Genomic DNA, 18,967 nt, shown 5'->3' with positions numbered 1-18,967 from the left:
GAAAGGGAAAGATAGAGAAAATGTGGAAAGCATGGAAAAGAGTGTAAGATCATAAAGAATAATATAAGCGAAGCGTGTAAATATAAAAAAAAATTTGTGAAAAAATATATGAAAAGAAATGACCCTGTCATTCCATAAAATAGAGGTACGAAAAAAAAAATAAACCCAATCTCCAAGTAGTTGGATCCCATCACACTATCACGCATTATATTTTTGTAACTAATAAAAACCATTATTAAAAAAAAAACTAAAAAATACGATGTCAGTATAGAGAATAGAGTTCTTATCTGTTTACGTACTAAGACTCGGCACTTTGTTAGTTTTAAGCTTTGAGAAGCTTTCCCAGTGCACTAGATTTACTTAACCAGAGACATGTGTTCACTTCGTAACTTAACTGTTTCTACAGAGTGTTTCTAAATATAAACTTTTAACTGATATTTACTTTTGATTTACAGTCAGATGGAAAATACGCAAACGAAAGAAATAAACCTAATAAACTTACAATACCCGGCGATTATTATAGCACATCGACCTTTGGAAAGAGACAATTGGCTAATTTCGGATTTGTAGAGCATTAGCTCTGTCCCGCATGACCTATGTAGCGTTTTGTCGGTCGTGCGACAGAGATAACGCTCCATTGTCTCTTTCCAAAGGTCGAAGTGATATATAAAATAATAAAATAAAAATAACATAAACTAATTTCTCAAACCTTGTGAATTTTTCTGGTTAACAACAGATTTCGTGAATAATTTTCATTTATGTTACAGATTTAATTACAGACAATTGAAAATATTTCGAACGTTTCTACTATACAAGTGTACTCACTCGCAGAACTGTTATATTGCTATTTTTTTTTGAAAGGCGCCTAGATGTTGGGAAGTTTTTATTTAGTCTTCAGAGTAATTAATTTTGCCGGTGAATACACAAATTTCTATAGAATTTTAGGCGAAAAGTAAGTACCATTATACATTATACTTGGAAAAATATTAGATCCATTATTAATTATAGCTTTTCATTACATATTAATACTTTTTTAATGATTGATTCTAAAAACCTCTAGTTAATATAAAATATTGGCGAAAGTTTCATAGATTGCAGTCATTCTATTGCTTTCATTTTTATATAGATTTCGTTAAGACATTGTAACTATTTAAAAAGCAATTCTATTATATCTCTACTGTAGCAAAGCATATAACGATTCCTCTTCCGATGGCAACCTTTAGGCTCATAATTAAATCTCTTAATAACCGTCCTGTTTCTTAATTTAAAATATCTATGCTATATCACCCATATACCAAAATCCTTGTTGACCAGGCGGGTTGGGGATCCGAATGTGGTTTTATGGAACGCAGAGGACACTTCTGCCATCCTCTGGAAACGTATTTGTGAGCAGTGGCAAGCAATGCGTAAAGGGTTAGTTATATATAATTGTATCTCGGGAATAGAACCCGCTATCAACAACCGTAAATCTCATACCTCTGCCGCTGAACTACCACTGTTCGTTCTACATACTGTGATCAAAAAGTAAGGTGAAATTATCATTTAAAACTACCAGGCTTTAGATAGACAGGTAATTTTTTTTCTAGGTTGGCAGGACTGTCTATAACATTTCCCAAATGCCTGTTTGTCAAAAGTGGGAATATCATTTGGCTCAATCCAAACCATTTTGAAGGATGTTTTGTGTATCAAACGCAAAAGCTTTTAAACTGTTTAATTTAGTTCGACCCGTACGGAATTTATTTGTTTATTTGACAAAATTAGAAATTGAAATTTAAGCACCTTCCCGTTGTCAGATTGATCTGAAATTTGGTACACACATTTAATTTAGATGACAATACAATATAATAAAATCAATAACATTATAAATCTAAGATGGCCGCCGATACAAAATGGCGGATTACGTATTTTTCCTTAACCTCCCTCAATATGGGTATCAAATGAAAGGGCTACACTAGTAAAACACGATGATTATGTCAAAATTTAAAATTCAAGATGGACACCGTTCCAATATGGCGGACTAGGTACATATTTTTCCACAACCACCACAATATGGGTATCAAAAAGCCGTTTAACTTAAAAGTTTTTTAAATGTATTTATTCTTGGTCGTTATCATACTACATTGGTCCTTCAAAAGTTTTTGTCAAAAACTCGTCTGATTTCGTTCCACACCTACCGTATTCGCCGGATTTGGCTCGGTGCGAATTCTAGCTATTCAACAAACTCAAAAGGTCAATGCGGGAAATGCCGGTTTGACACTATTGAGGAGATAAAAACCGAATCAAAGATCTTTAAGGCTATACAGACAAATAACTTTTCCGACTGTTTTAACGAGTATAAAAAGCGTTGGCAAAATTTCTTTTTATCAGATGGTTATTCATTTTCTAATGGATTCAGGCGTTATTTTGCAGAAGTCTATCCTAAGTAAAAAAGGGACTATTATATAGCTACTTCCGCTATGCAGCAGTAGTCGTGCAATGAAATGTACCGCACACCACCCCACTGATAAATGCGTATGCAAACAATGCGAATTACACAACTACCACCGTCAAATCACTCAACACGTGTTTCACCCCTACACGGGGCATCCTCAGGAGTAATGTTACACCCATTAGTGCCAAACACCGAGTTTTATTTATTTATCAATCTATTAATTCACTTTATTGTGACAATTTTTGTCGAATATGTGCTTCCTTTCTGGGGCCTCTCGTTCAATACCTATTATGTGTGAATAGGTTTGGATTTACATTTTTTTTTCACACTGTTTTTATATTTCCATACTAATCTTCCGTTCTTCTCAACGTCTTTCATTCTTTACTCTAATTTCCTTTCACAGTATCTCTCATTCCTTTCCATGCATCGCTCCAATTCCTTCGCCTACCCTCCAGAGTTCTACAATATTTACGTTTGTTATATTATCATTTGTTTAACAATTTATTTATTCGTAACTCTTTTTTATTTTCTTACTGTCTATTTCGCACTTAATTTAAATTGTTAAGGTATATATTATTAGAGTATTCATTTTTATTTATTTATAGGGTATTAATTTGGCGGGGATAAATTGATTTCGAAGAATAAATATAGAATTTACATTTTATAAACAAATTCACCTTACATTTTGATCACAGTATAACAATCTCTTACTATAAAGTTGAATCAGTCAAATGGCAACCGAATTTTTTCTTTGCGAGGCAAAGGCATTAATTAATGCCACCAGAAAATTTTCAAATATTAAATTGTCGTATATTTACTTCGTTATATGGAAATAAAACTGCGGTATATACGACCAATGCTATTTGTAACTATTTCAGTATGTGTATAAACTTTAGGAGGTGTAGTCGAACATAGTTTTCGGATGTTGGCAGTTGGCCGGCATGTTGCTGCATAACCCGCTAAACTAAAGTTAAATCAGAACTAATTTCTAAAATTAACTTTTCAATTTCAATAATGGACCCTCGCTCTTGCTTCACATACCTCAATAATTAGGTTTTAATACATTAACAGATGTTTATTTAATAAAGTAATAGTAAATAAGAGTCTTTTATCTCCAGCTGTCCTGTATTTTTTTATACCCCCGCTATTGGGGGCCTCTCGTACCCCTATTTATGGTGGGACAGTGACTTTATTTACAATTTATTTTTTCACATAGTTTTTTATTTTCTTTCTCTTCTTTCGTACTTTATTGTCTCTTTCGGTTTATTATCTATCTTTCATGCTACAGTTCTTCTATCTTTCTCTTTTGCTCTGTTCAATCTTTCATTCTTTCCTCTTTTGTTATTACATTTTTCATTTTACATTTTTTTTATTGTACATTTTTATTTTACATTATTATTACTTATCCCATAATTATTCTTTATCACCTGTCCTGTATTCTGAGGATTGGGGAGAGTAAAAGAGAGTGGACCTTGATCTCAACGTTGAGTTAGGTAAAAAGGAAAAGGGAGAAAATATCGCCTCCTTCATAGGCGACGATAATCTGCGCATCATTCCTGGAATTCGACGGAAAAGTAGTGCAAATTGCAATAAAAGGAAAAAAGGTTCTGAAATAGAAAAAACAATGTTACACTTGCAAGTCAAGAAAATCAATTAAAATAATATATACTCTGTATTAGGTACTGTGTAACCTCATATGTGCTACAAGATGTTCCTTTCTTGTGAATGGCTTGAAGCATACTTTGCAGGCATGAGGAGTGTCCCCTGTGTGCTGCTTCAAATGGTTTTTTTTTTTGGCCCCGTTATTGGGAGCCTCTCGTACCCCCCTATCTGGTGTGGGACAGGGACTTTTTGTTTACATTTATTTTATTTTTCACATACTTTTTTTTATATTTTCGTTTTCTTCTTTATACTTCATATTATTTGTCGTTCATTTCTTTCTTTCCACAATTCCACTATCTTTCTCTTTCTCTCTGTATCGCCTTTCATTCATTCCTCATTACTTTTACATTTTCCTATATTCTATTTTTATTCTACATCACATTACTTTATTTTGCTTTTATTTTATCTTTGCGTTATTTGTTTACAATTTTTTACTTTTTTAGTCTTTATTTTTATCTATTGCTTTTCCTATAATTTTTTTACAGAGGTGAATGAACTCTTTTTTAGTTCTTTCGTCGCATATCAGGGAGGCTATGGTTTCCTCCCTGATTTTTCAAATGGTTGATTAGGTGTTCCTTTCTTGTAAATGTTTTTTCGCAACGATATGGCGATTCACCGGTATGTATTCTGACATGGTTGGTTAAATGTTCTTTCCTGGAGTACGTTTTAGTGCAAATGTACATGATTCGTCAGATGCTCCTTACGAGAGAACGCCTTCGTATAATATATGCATTTGAATGGTGTCTCTCCCATATGTTGCCGGACGCGGACAGAACAGTCCGACATAGGGGGACTGTCCGCCATAGTACTGAGAAATTGTATCAAGAATAAGGTTTTTAGAAAAAAGTAGTAATAGTAGTAGAGTCCGTAATAAAAAATAATCTGTGATAATTCATGTAATAAATTGTTATCCATGAATGTAGACGAAGGAAGGAGATGCAAGAAAGAGAGGAGAAGGATCAGGAAGAAAGAACACAACACATCTTTTAATTAAGTTTAACAATACAGATTTATACATATACACTTTATAAGATATATCCTAAATGATATCATAATAATCAGGCGACATCACTGCCAAGGATTCTCGTTATTCAAATATTCGTTTATTTAATAATAAACCTTTTCCATCAAATTACTTTGAAATATGCATCGAATTTTGCAAATTTAGTTCGGTAACGTTTTGCGGAATTTTAATTATAAAATCTGATTATACTTATTATAAATGCATTAGAGAATTTCAGTCGAAACTTTGGTACAGTCAGATCACAACAACAAGTATTGCTTCCCGGAATATGCTTTTAATCAACATAAAAATTTATTTAAATTTTATCTTACTCTGTATAATGTTATGTATAATCATACCACATATCACGACGCACAAGTAATAAAATTAAAAGAACCCATCCTAAAGTACATTGAATAAATTAAGGGCACATTATAAAGGACGAACCAACAAGGATCCCTAATTATTCACACAGATAAATGTCGTCTTTTGCGGACAGTTGGTGAATTTAAAACATAATACGAATAAAAAATAGATATCAGTTTATTTTGAATTAATACGAAGACAACGGTTCTCTAGGAAATAGTTGAATTGGTTATTAGTCGTAAGATTGTCTATACATCTAATGGATTCAGGCGTTACTTTGATGTCAATCTTAAGTAAGAAAAGGACTAATATATAACTACTTCCGCTATGTAGCAGTAGACGTACAATGAAATGCACCGCCCGCCAGCCCGCTGATAAATGCGCGTGCGGCAAACAATGCGAATAACTACCACCGTTAAATCACTCTACACGTGTTTCACCCCTCTACGGGGCATCTCCAGGAGCAATGTTACACCGATTAGTGCTACTCGGTGTTTGGCGCATTTATCAGCGGTCGGGCGGTGCACTTTATCGCACGACTACTGCTACATAGCGGAAGTAGCTATATATTAGTCCTTTTCTTAATTGTCTATACATTTCAGGTAATCTCCTTCTTTTTTTCAGCCTGTGGACGCTCAATGTAAGTCATATGTCTCCCCCAAAAATCGTCACGATGACCAGTTCTGCGCTGCTCATATCTAGTGACTTCCCGTGAATTTTACTATATCGTTGGTCTACCTAAGTAGGGGGTCTAATCATACCGCGTCTACCGGCTCGTGGTCGCCACTAGGGTACCTTTCAGCTACCACCACTGCCACTTAAGACGAATAATTAAGCTACATCGGTGATCTTGTTTCTTCTGCGATATCCTCTTTTCTGTTTTAATCTCGGAACGAAAATCCGGGCATAATCCTGTCCATTGCTCTCTGGATGGTCAATAAATAAATAAAATGTATTTACATTAAACAATTAGTTACAGTAGTTAATAAAACTTTAGTCACTCCAAGTGTAAACACTCAGCTAAGCGCTCAAACGGTTTTAAGTAAACAAAAAGGCATCAGATGTGACTTCACAGATAAAACGCAGTCTGTTTGTGAACACAACTAAAGCGCTTTCAATGCTGCCGCTGTCTAATTACAACTTACACTTCTTCGCCCTCTCTCCCGTCTTTGTAACTTGCGTCTTGAATTTCAAAGCACGCTTTACTCTAGTCAATATTCTAGTAACATTATCAAAGAGGTATTATGGTATGTAGTATGGAGGTAGTATAAAAAAATTGTAAAATAAATCCGTGATAAAATTGATGTACACGAGAAAATAATTAATCAAATTAAAACTGTGATACTGTAATAGAAATAGATAACTGAAGTGTTTGATGATGTACGAAAGGAATGGAATGATTGAGAAAGGAAGATGGAATTGTAGAATGATAGGAGGAAAAAAGATATTGTGTACTATGGAAGACGAGAACAAAAAAGAGGATAATACCTCTTTTTCGTTCTCTTATCTTGACAAAACCATTCAAAGTGACAATTTCGCTATGGGTTAAAATATACTCTTTTTTAAATTTAATGACAAAAATAATACGCATTTATTTTATAATTTACAGATTGATTGTAAGTTTTAGGCGTTTTTAAATTGTAAAAAACAAACCCTTATAGAATCACCTAAAATTATGTGTAAATATGTCGGCGAGTGGGCATTGAAAGCTGTATAAAAACTAGGCGGTTTTACCAACTCAACCTTGGGTATATTGGAGTACACTTAACATATACAGGGTGATTGTATATAGCACGTTTACTCAATCAATTTATACATTCTATCCAAAAATCAATGATCTCAGAAATTATATTAAAAAAAAACAGGTAACATACATAATGTTACAAACCACGAGTTACAGAACCCTCTAAACAATAAACACTGAACCCTAGGATCAACAACACGCGTGACCTTGAAGCTATAATATTTATAATTTTTTGTGTACAGTTCTCGGAAGTCCTAACCAAGTACCATCTCGAACTAACTAGAACCTTATCCGTAGTATCTGTATACTTCCCATGACGAGCAAGCAGTACTTGCACCGTTTTAAAATAATCGATAATGAGACTTGACCATGTGACGACTCCACAGTACATACTTTTGATCACTTACTCAGACACTGCTCCCGATTCGCATCCAAAAGACATAACCACGTGACCTTATGTGAAAACCTTAATATACCCCCGTTCACCTTACCGGACCTTCTCAAGAAAAAATCTACAGCAGAATCTTTTGATGAGTTATCCCGGCACATTGTCCTAAATCTCAAGGCATTTAACGGTCTGTAGCGCTTGGGCAGCGACTGGAAATAAAATAATGTAGCAACTAATATGTAATTGAGTATTCCAAATTGTATTGTTAATATGTATAAATTTTAGGTGTATTTAGCCATAAGAGAAAATTGTGTAAGAAAAATTGTAAAAAATTATAAAAAGCTCTCGTTCCTCGCAGCTGGGAGAAGAAAGATCCGTATCAAATAGCGGCAACCCTCTCCCGTCTGCGTTTAGTTAAAGCGAAAAATAAATATTGTAAAAAAAATAGAATTAATATAAAAAAACTCCCCATGACGATGGTGCAGTGTTGTTTTTCGAGTTATAAGATTAAGATCTACAATCAGTGATACAAAGTGACTATTTGGCAAGATATTTGGACAGTGATTTCTTAAGCGATTTGGAAGTGTAGTTTGGACTTATCGAAAGTATACTTAGTGTTAAAGAAAAGTGACCATGTGATTTGTGAATAAAGGACTCCTTGTGAACCAGTGGTGTTTTATTTCGAGTTAGTACCCACAGTACGTAACAATATTAAAATGAATTATTGTTTACTCTTTGGCCCTGTACTTTGTAGGGCCGAAAGTTATTAATCACATTCGAATAGATTTTTTTAATATATTTCAAAAATATTACCCTTTATACGCGTTAATTGTATATGTCAGTGATTCCCAAAGTGGTCTATATCAACCCCTAGGAGTCTATGACAACCTGCAAGGGGTCTACGTCAGCGAAAAAAATTTTGGGGTCAATGAAATGAAAATGGGGGTCCACGATAGTGGATCTCAACACATACACTGATAGTACATATTTACTTACATCATACTATCTTATAATATCAAAACATTTACATTATTTATAAAACTACCTTTGAAGTAAAAAAATTATTATATATGTTTATAAAATTGGGTAAATTGTAGGATGTTGGTATTCGCTTTGTGGTCGCAATACATTTTGAACTTGTAAAAACTTAATTAATGTATAAATTAACATGTGTTTTTATTTTAAGTTTTTAACACTAAACTTCACTACAGTTAGAAATTTACGGGAAATCAATATCAGGTAAGTAAGGGGTCTATCCAACACGGAAAACATGGCAAGAGGTCTACGACACAAAAAAGTTTGGGTAACTCTGGTATATATGCTCGAAGTTTCGCTGCCAGATTGAATTAAAAATTAGGTGATCTGCAAAAGAACCAACATCACCGATGTAATTCGAAGATTTTCAGATTGTTTGTTTGAAGTGGCAGTGGCACATTCTTCAATGGCGATTGGGGCAGAAAAATCTCAAGTGGCACCACGAGCCGGCACACACGTGAGTAGGCGCCACTCTAGGTGAATAGATGACATAGTTCAGATCGCAGGACGGTTGGATTTTTGGGAAGAGCTACACCTTGCAGTGGGTGACAATCAACTAAAAAGAAGACGAAGATACTAATGTAATTTTTTTCCAATGCCTCTCGTTCGTCCTTACATATATTATAGGTACTTGTTTTACAAGGATTTAGTTTTCAATTACATTTTCTTGCAATATCATTACGCTTGTAAAACTGTTCATTTTTATAAAAAAGTGTACCATATATTAATTTACAAAGAACATTTATAATCGATCAGTCTTTTATACAATTAGATATATAAATATATTCAAGTTAATCGTGTTTACTTATGTGTATCTTTAACAGATATCACAATACTTCGTAAATTTCGCTAAGTATTCTACATAGTTGTGAACAAACCATTGTGGATTTTGTAAACACACGCTTTACGACGACGTTTAATTTTAGTTGCAATGCATATATACATATGTTACTTTGTAACAAGTACACTACGATCATCAACAATGCTATAACGAAATTTATTTAAATGGAAAATTAGTATTTAACAATATAATTAATTGCTATTTCTTCGGAGGGAATTAATGCTGTTGGTCCTGATGCAGGATATAAACTGCAATATTTCAGAAATGAAGTAGACAGTTGAAAGGTTTTGGTAGATTTTATGACGGATGAAAGAAAAGAAAAAGAATGAAAGGATGTGAAGGAAGAAAGAAGAAAAGTGTAAATAAAGTAAAGTGAAAAACTTATTACACCCGAAAACTTAAATTCCCTGTCCCAACAATATGATAGAGAACGAGACGTTGGCAAGAACAGAGGCGATTATGAAAAAAAAATATATCCTAGCTAAGTTTTATATCTGTAAGAAGCTATACTTTGAAAGTATCCATTTTTAATAAGGCATCTTCTTTGCCCCACAACCTGCCTTTTGAGTGGAATTTCGTAAAATCTCAAATCCTTTTCTCGGAAAAAAAATATTCCTACCAAATTTCAAATCTCTAGGCCTCGCGAGATTCCAGTGTTATCATGTTGATTAGATCATATTACCAGAAATAAAAAAGTAATTATTGTTTACTTTCTACTAGTGCAAATTTTGTACTACCAGAAGTTATTAGATAGCATTCAAAAGTAAAAATAATTAAAACAACTGTAGCATTCATTTAAAAACCCTTCTTAATACTGGCCACTACGTTCACAATACTTTGTTAAAAAAAATTCTAGCGCGTTCCAAATTTAAACGAGGATTTGAATTCGGACGCCTGCATAATTCTACAGTCGCCTTTGCATTTGGGCAAACTTTTGAGAACCAAATATCTGCACAGGTGGTAGTTTCCAACCACCCGCTTACAGGTTATCAAAATAAAATAAATAGAACGGTAAATAAACTCAAAATAATATCGGTGCTAAAATGATAAATAAGTATAATATATGGGTACAAAATAGTATAGCATAAAGATAAAGACAAAGATAAAAGCGAAAAAATGAAACACTATCTAAACCTGAGATATTTAAAGAACGAGATGAAGAAAAAGGGGTGATGTGTGAAAGGAAATTAGTACGTAGAGGATAGCAAGAGAATTATAGAATGAAAGAAGAGGAAAGAAATAAAAAAGTATGTGACAAAATCTATTACAAAAAATCAATGTTCTGTCCCAAAATATATTACAGAGTCATCATTTTATAAAAGGCGGTTTGAAATAGGTGTAACATCTGCTAAGACTTTTGTCGTCAAAGGAGCTTTAGATTTACCACTTTAAAACTTATGTATCTATAAGGAAAATTCTGTAATAAAATCCTTTGCTAAAATATAAAATTCTCTATCAAAACGGTAGTGTATTTCAAACTTTAATTGAATAAAAAAGAAATTCAAAGAAGATTCGAATATAAATCTTTTAAAGTTTCAGATTCGTTTGCTTTTTAACTTAGACGCGTTCGAGAGAGTTTTGTAGAAATGGCTCAGAAGCGCCTTACCTGGAAACCTAGAATGTGAAGTCGCACCGAGTTTGCTTGCGGATGTTTTACGGCAGGCGCTCGGCTAAGTTTGCTTAGCAGCGCTCTCTATTTTATACTGAATTCTGTTAGAAATAGATAACATTTAAATATTTTAACCACAAATATTTATTAAATAACTATTATTACATAATAGATGCAGGTTTTAGCTATCTGGACCTCACTGAAAACCAACCAAATAAACTTGAGCGCCTTCAAAACTTATATTCATTTCATGTTTGGACTCCGAAAATATGACCATGTTTACGAATTTTACATTAGTTCAATTGGTTATCTTTACGGCTTCGATGGAATGAACGATGACTTTGTCTTATCTCAAATAAAGATTTTAATTTCTTCATGATAAAATAAAAATTCCGGCGGATTTTTCTTCGTTTATGGTAAAATCTTTTACCACACAGACCGTTCAATTGAATGTTTTACAGCTGAGTATAAGATGCGCTTGTCTTACTTACTTATTTTTAAAAATTGGTTAGAAAATTAACATTTTTAAGACAATAGTTATGACATATTTACTAGAATAAACATGCATTTAAAGAACTTTAAACTGGACGTGTGTAGTAACTTTTAATTTATTTCTAAATCATAAAAATAATATTTACTGCGACATATACAATGTAACTTAATGTAATATTAAATAAAAACAAATAATGGGATGTACACAATGTCATAATTCACAATGGAAAGCAATTTGCATTTGAAAACTCTAAAGACCCGTGAGAATGTTTCGCTAAAGAATACATTCGCAATATGCATTTTGCTATCTTGTACATTCGCATGACAGAACAAACAGACCATTACAAAGCTACCACAGATAAATAATCGATTTGATAAATAAACATTCATTAGTGTCTGCTTCGATGAATGTAATTATCTATATTTACATTTTTTAATCACTATTGATATTAAATAAATATTTATTTAAATTACACACACACACACACACACACACACATATATATATATATATATATATATATATATATATATATATATATATATTTGTGTGTATATATATATATGTCGTTCGTACTATGCCTTCAACTCTTTTTGGTTTCAACGACTCTGAGAACCCTGGGAGTAACTATCTAGAATGCCAAAGAACGAGGTATTGCAGGTGTTCCTTCACTATATATATATATATACATATATATATATATATATATATATATATATAAATGGTGATTGAACCCAAATCTAAGATACATTGTTAAATGCTTTCACATCAGTGAGATATCGAATGAAGGATGAGGTTATCCAGGTAACCAGTTGACAGGTCCAAGCACACAGCTGGCAGAAAAGACGCCCCCTAGAGTCTTTAAGTTCTGGAGTGAAGACCACAGACCGGCTAGAGCAGTGACCATGTTATGGTCCTTGGAAGACGCTGGAAGCAGGCCACTTCCAATCTGCCATATTGGAAATCTCTGAGGACATTTTACTGCAGAATTGATGATGATAAAAATGACAGTTACATCATTTTAAACATGCACCGATACAACGCTTTGCGTCGTTTCGTTTTGCGTTTTTTTCGAAGTTGCGTCGCATCTTAATTAGTACTAATTTTCAATGTGCGTCGTTAGATTTTCGAAGTTGCGTTGTTTTGGGTTCGAGACTAATTTTTTTTTAATTTTCTAAAAGATGGCAACACTTTTGTTTCTAATTGCGCCATGCCATCAAAACTCGTGGATTCCCTTTCTAACTAAAAACAACGCAATTTGAATACAGTTTTATTTTCACTTTGTTTTACTAATTTTAGAGTTCAGTTTCATCACGTAGCGTGTTGTGCTTTATTTAAAAGAGAATAATAAATTTATATAACTTTTTACGTATTGTTTTTGGTTACATAAAAGGTAAATATTTTTCCAGTTTATTTATTGACTGAGTTATAATTATTTTTGTTTTTTAAATGTTTACTTTGTTAAATTTTCTTTTTAAAAAGTAGTATTTTCGTAGTTCTAGAACCTATCTTCGATCTTTACATGGTTTGCTATAGAAAATCTTAATTCACTTTGCGGCGTTTCAATTTGCGTCGTGTTTTTTTTTAGAACGTAACCACGACGTAAAGTGAGGTTATTGGTGTATATCAATGGTTTAATAATAACAGATTTATGTAATATAATTGCAAATAAATAATTAACTTATATAAATTATACATTTTAATATACTTTTTTTTTAGAAAAGACAAAAGTGTTTCGATTATTTAAAAGTGTTGACAATCCCAACTCAAAAGGTTTACCATAACTGACCCTATTTGTTACATGTCTGTAAACACTCTGATGCTATGTTTGTATATGTAGCCCGAGCCTTACAATAGGAAGTACACTCCGTTTGAAGTACAGTGAGCGTAATAATTAATTTAGGAGCCATTATATTGACCCAGGCGTATATTTTGGACCTCTACCATGATATTAATTCAAAGATAATTGTCCAACTAAATTCGCTATCTTTAGGCTTGGTTATATCTTTATATATTACTATGGGATATGTTTGACTTTAGTTTTTTTAACTGTCTTTCCTAGACCCGTATCTACTTAAACGGTTTTATTTCGTTCGACCCGTACGGAATTTATTTGGGTCAAAATTAGAAATTGAAATTTAAGCACCTTCCCGTTGTCAGATTAATCTGAAATTTGGTACACACATTTTAATATAAACATTATAAATTTAAGATGGCCGCCGATACAAAATGGCGGATTACATATTTTTCCTTAACCCCCTCAATATGGGTATCAAATGAAAAGGCTACACTAGTAAAACACGATTATGTCAAAATTTGAAATTCAAGATGGACGCCGTTTCAATATGGCGGACTAGGTACATATTTTTTCACAACCACCACAATATGGGTATCAAAAAACCGTTTAACTTAAAAGTTTTTTAAACGTATTTTTATTTTTAGCAGACTGACACCCACTGTGAGATCTAGGTCCGTATTCAGCGGATTTCGGCGACTTTAACTATTTCGTAAGTCCATCTAGTGAGTGCTGCCTAGTCCGCCTATTTCACTTGTCTTACAGATAAACATTATTTTAAATGAACACCTTCCTAACATTGGAATTACATAACATTCTTATTTCGTATAAATCATTCTCCACGAAGTTCTTCGGAGAGTGATTTTTTGAAATATTTCACTAAAAGTTCTAAAACAAAACTGTATTGTATTAAAATTACTGTTTCATTTTGACACGTAAATATGTATGTATTTATTTATTTATTACTGTGTCCACGACTGTAATCGCGTGGAATTTAACCAAAAAAAAATATTTTCTTAAAAGAAAGTAGCCTAAGTTATTCCTTATTGCATCAGGTACCTGCCAATATAAGTCACATCAAAATCGGTCTTGTCATTTCAGAGATTGGCTGGAAAAAAAATAGACAAAAATTAAAAAAAAAAACGTAGTCTTTATATATGTGCCGTATATATAAATACTTATATGCAGATTGTAAAAAAACGGTTATTTTAATATTTTTTTATGACCCCCGTTATTGGGAGCCTCTCGTACCCCCTATCTGGTGTGGGACAGGGACTTTTGTTTTCATTTATTTAATTTTTCACAATCTTTTTTTATTTTCGCTCTCTTCATTTATGCATCCTATGATCTTTCATTCGGTGTTCATTCCACATTTCTTCTTTCATTCTCTTTCGTTCTATGACCTTCCATTCCTCTCTCATTATACATTAGTATTTTATTTATTTTATTTCTGTTTATTTACATACTTTTGTTTTACATTTATTTCACTTAAGCTTTATAATTCTATTTATTTACAATTCACTAAGAGTTGTTACAATTATTGATATTTTTCTATTTGCATTTTTATTAATATTATTTAGGTTTGGTTTTTGTGAATTGCTTTTTTAATTATTTCTCTACAGTATGAGAGGAAGTCATCTTTTGTCAATTTTTCTTTTATCAGGCAGGCTATTATTTCCTCCGTGAATTTTACGCCAGACCGGCACTCGAAGTCGATATTTTAATATTACAAACATACAGAAATATAGACTTCGGTATATTATTAAAAATATCAAAGACAAATCGTTCGGGCGTGAATTAACCCTTTCCATTCCAAGGCTGTTATGTAGCATGGATAAAATTTAATTGAATTATAGTATCTTGCGATTCTAGAATATGTTTCATTCATTCGTGATTCAAACATTTTAGTAACAAAAATCTTTCCTGTTTTAAAATTTTCCGCAAAAAGAAGTATTACACCATGTCGAGTATCACTCGACAGTGGAGCTTGTGGAACAAAATCAGTGTCGAGTGACACTCGACATTGGAGTGGAAAGGGTTAAAGTCTGCGGACGGTAGAGAGATATTACAATAATATCGCTTCAAGGTAATAAAAGCGGAATAGTTATAGAAATCGTTACTAACTTAGAGGGTCGTAAAATGAAGACCTTGATGTTCCGAGAACACGACGCAGGTATATGCATGGCAGGTATATATAGCCTTTGTGAATAAAAATAATTTTTGAATATGGTTTGTTGGGATCATACAAAGGCGCTTCGTCGATTCTTTTGTTTTACACTTGTGGCGTTGAACATTGTACAGGTATGATATTTTTTATATATATACTAGCTGATCCCGCAAACGTTGTTTTGCAAAAAACAATAAATTTTTTAATTAACAAATGTAAGATAAGGGTTGATCGTAGAGGGGTGAAAATTTAGGTTTGTATGTATTTTTGTATGCTGTATCATAATAAAATAAAAACCAAAAAAATTGTCTAAAAAATTAAAAATAAAATTTAGGGGTGGACCACCCTTATCACTTAGGGGTATGGAAAATTGATAGTAGCCGAGTCTCAGACATATTCAGCATGTAAAATTTGGTAAAAATCGGTCAAGCCGTTTCGGAGGAGTTCAAGTTCGAACACCGTGACACGAGAATTTTATATTAGATTTATTAATGGTTCTATAATTTTAAACACATTAATAAGTTATTTAAATATATTTTTTTCTTTTTATCGTATAAGTATGTACGTATTTTTAATAGACTCTCAATGTCTGTCCAAATATCATTTGCAGACTTTTGGGTATAAGGTGGAATGGACAAGAGCATCTAACTTAAGACTGCTGTTAAAGTAGCGAACCTCGAAGGCTTCTGAGGAAGCCTTGGCTTGGTCCGTGAAGTGACTAAATTCAAGGGCCCTCACCAGGGGATCTCGGCTTTGGCTGTCACTCGAAGACTCGACTTTAACAAAGTCTTTTGTCCATTGGTCCCTGGTCTAAACTCCAGAAACTTGAGGCCTCAACTGCCATCTGTTCTGCGCGTTATGTCGCCTGCTATTCTGACCTTTGTATGAATACATCGCTGTAATATTTAAGTTTATATTCAACATTATTCTTATCTAATTGTTTTAATTTCAAAGATATTAGGTTACAAAAATCTATATTTATAATTTTCATCCGCTAAGAAATTACGGAGGCGGCTTCAATGAATAACTAATAGATATAAGAATAAATAAATTTGCTTTAGGAATGTATACCTAGGCACATGCAAGTGAGGTTTTTCGTCTCAATTGATACAAAAAGTTATTTCTCATTAAACCTCTTATCCGAGAAGCTTCTATTATTAAAATGTCGATTAAAAAAAATATATATTTCCTCATACGAAGAGGTATAGTTTCGTCTCACTCGCACAAGCTATAATCCGTTGTAATACTAATCCGTCTCACAATTCCAATTGCATCTCGGGATATTTTCAATACAAGAGTGCTTTCCACACTAAGCTAACCCTTCAACTATAGTTTTGCATCAGTGTATTTTTAAATTATGAAAAAAGTCAGACGTTCTCATGAGAAAGCTCTGTGTTGCTGACAACTAAGATCTAAATAGTTTTTAAATTTGAATTATTGTTGCTCGTTCGAATTCAAATTCGAATGCCGATTTGAATTTTGACATTAGCGGTAAAATAGATGCTGCCATTGTGTTCAATTCAAAATTATAAAATGTACACAATTGTAAATATTCTCTGTGTATATGTAATATAAAAAACATCAATCAGGCATGGTTTTTTTTTAATTTTCTCGACATCAAGGAAGAAGACATTTTATGAACGGATGGTTATTTTTTTTTAAATTTTAAACGCGCATGAAAGTACATATTAGGGGGATCGGAAAGTAACATTTGCTTTCTTAAGTTAAATTCACACGACTGCTTTTTTAACAAGTTTTTATTTCTAATTCTATCTATATTTTTATTCTAATCAATAGTATATTCTCATTCGTTATTAACCTTTTGCCATATAGTATACAAAATCGATGCCGGAACGGTAAAATCAATCGATTTTTCAGTAAAATATGCCTACAGAAACGACATTACTTTCTGGTTCCCCTTAATATATAAATTTACTTGATATTTTTTTTTCGACTTAACTATATTACATATTAATAAACATCGCTTGAGAATGTTGAAACAATTATATCGAGTAACTAAAAGTTGATATAAACTAAAAAAATCGATATTTAGATTTAAAAAAAATCGAAATTTAAAAAGGATTAAATCGGATAAAAAGGACGTAGTCATGTATTATTTCACACCAATAATCTTACCATCAAATCCGTAATATTTTAAAGATTTGGCCCGTTTGATATAAATAGATACAAGTAATCATGTTATATTTTAAAAATAATGAAGCGGTTACCCCATTACCTTTCTTATTCAAAATAGTGAGATGATTAAAAACCATTGTTACAAAAAATATACGGTGCGACTTTCTAAACGTAAAAATCAATTAATCTTTCGCAGCTGTCGTGCTGCGTCCATTATTTAAAAAAAAGGAGCGAAGTTCGCTTTTAAAACAGGCAGGTACTGCATTCGCATTGGCGCCATCTTATCTGCAGTGAAGTTAGCAACGCTCAGTGCAACGTTGACCGTTGCTGCGTTCATACGTGTTCCTAGTGTTCGTGCTCTCAACGAAAACAACTCGCGATTTAACTTTATTGACATTAAAAACACGCACGAATAGGCTATTTTACGACAAGAACCAAAACAAAGTTATTTAAACATTAACCATAAATGCTTGTGTAACTTAAGCATAACTTTTTATATAGTTTTGTTTATAAAACGCCCGCGGTAAACCGGCCGAGTTATATAGAGCGGTATGTTAAAACGAGCTGTTGCTCGCGTGGGCTATTTCAATTTCGTCAGGTTATATCTCTCTTTCCCTGTCGGCCAGTCATACGACGGGTGTTGTAGAGGATGCTGTGTCGTTGTTTCGTCTGAGAAAACTTTTATTCAGTATCGTGTGTTATAAAAAAATGTCATATAAAGTTAAAAAAAGTTTTCATTAATACGAAGTGTGTACGTTTGTAAGTGTTGTGTGAAAGTTTGAGTGTGCAAATCGAAGTGTAACGTTGTGCATTCTTTGGTGATTCATCTCGCGGACAAGAAATCCGTTGTGGTTTGGCCGCTGTGCTGGTTATATGTGCAGGATAGAGATGATGTGATTTTATGGAATTCCATAACAAGGCGGTCACCATTACCATCGGAATATAATACGGTAAGACATCGACAAATGATTTTAAACTTTTACTTTATACCTGTGAGGTTAACGAATTGGGATTTCCTTCAATCAATAGCTTTCTAAGCATAAACTTACAAAGGTTTCTTTACAGTTGCAACCTTGTACGGTCTTTGTTTTTGCTTATCTATTTTCTGGAATTTTGTACTTGAACGCCTTTGTCATTTGTATTTCTTAACATAATCTTATACTGAGAAATTTTATGACGAATGTTAATCTGTTTGTTTAAATTATACATTGGAAGGTAGTAGCAAATATATAATATTAAACATGTTTTTTATGACCTTAATTGAAATAAATTAAATATTATAATCTCGAAAAAGCAT

General features: G+C 32.7%; 1 protein-coding gene across 1 annotated transcript in view; it reads left to right on the top strand.

The window, feature by feature from the left end:
- Nucleotides 1-18,068: 18,068 nt before the first annotated feature.
- kek5 (kekkon 5) overlaps nt 18,069-18,967 on the top strand; it is a 151,973-nt gene continuing 151,074 nt past the window's right edge. Inside the window, exon 1 of the mRNA XM_068767021.1 lies at nt 18,069-18,620. The gene's annotated coding sequence lies outside the window, so the exon portion shown is untranslated. The remainder of the gene's footprint in view (nt 18,621-18,967) is intronic.

The sequence above is a fragment of the Battus philenor genome, unplaced genomic scaffold, assembly GCF_028537555.1.
Source record: "Battus philenor isolate CCGP_79_NKW_IND1 unplaced genomic scaffold, ilBatPhil1.0.hap1 SCAF_22, whole genome shotgun sequence".
NCBI classification, from domain to species: Eukaryota; Metazoa; Arthropoda; class Insecta; order Lepidoptera; family Papilionidae; genus Battus; species Battus philenor.
Note: the sequence above shows the minus strand (reverse complement) of the source record. Positions and strands in the feature narration are given on the sequence as shown.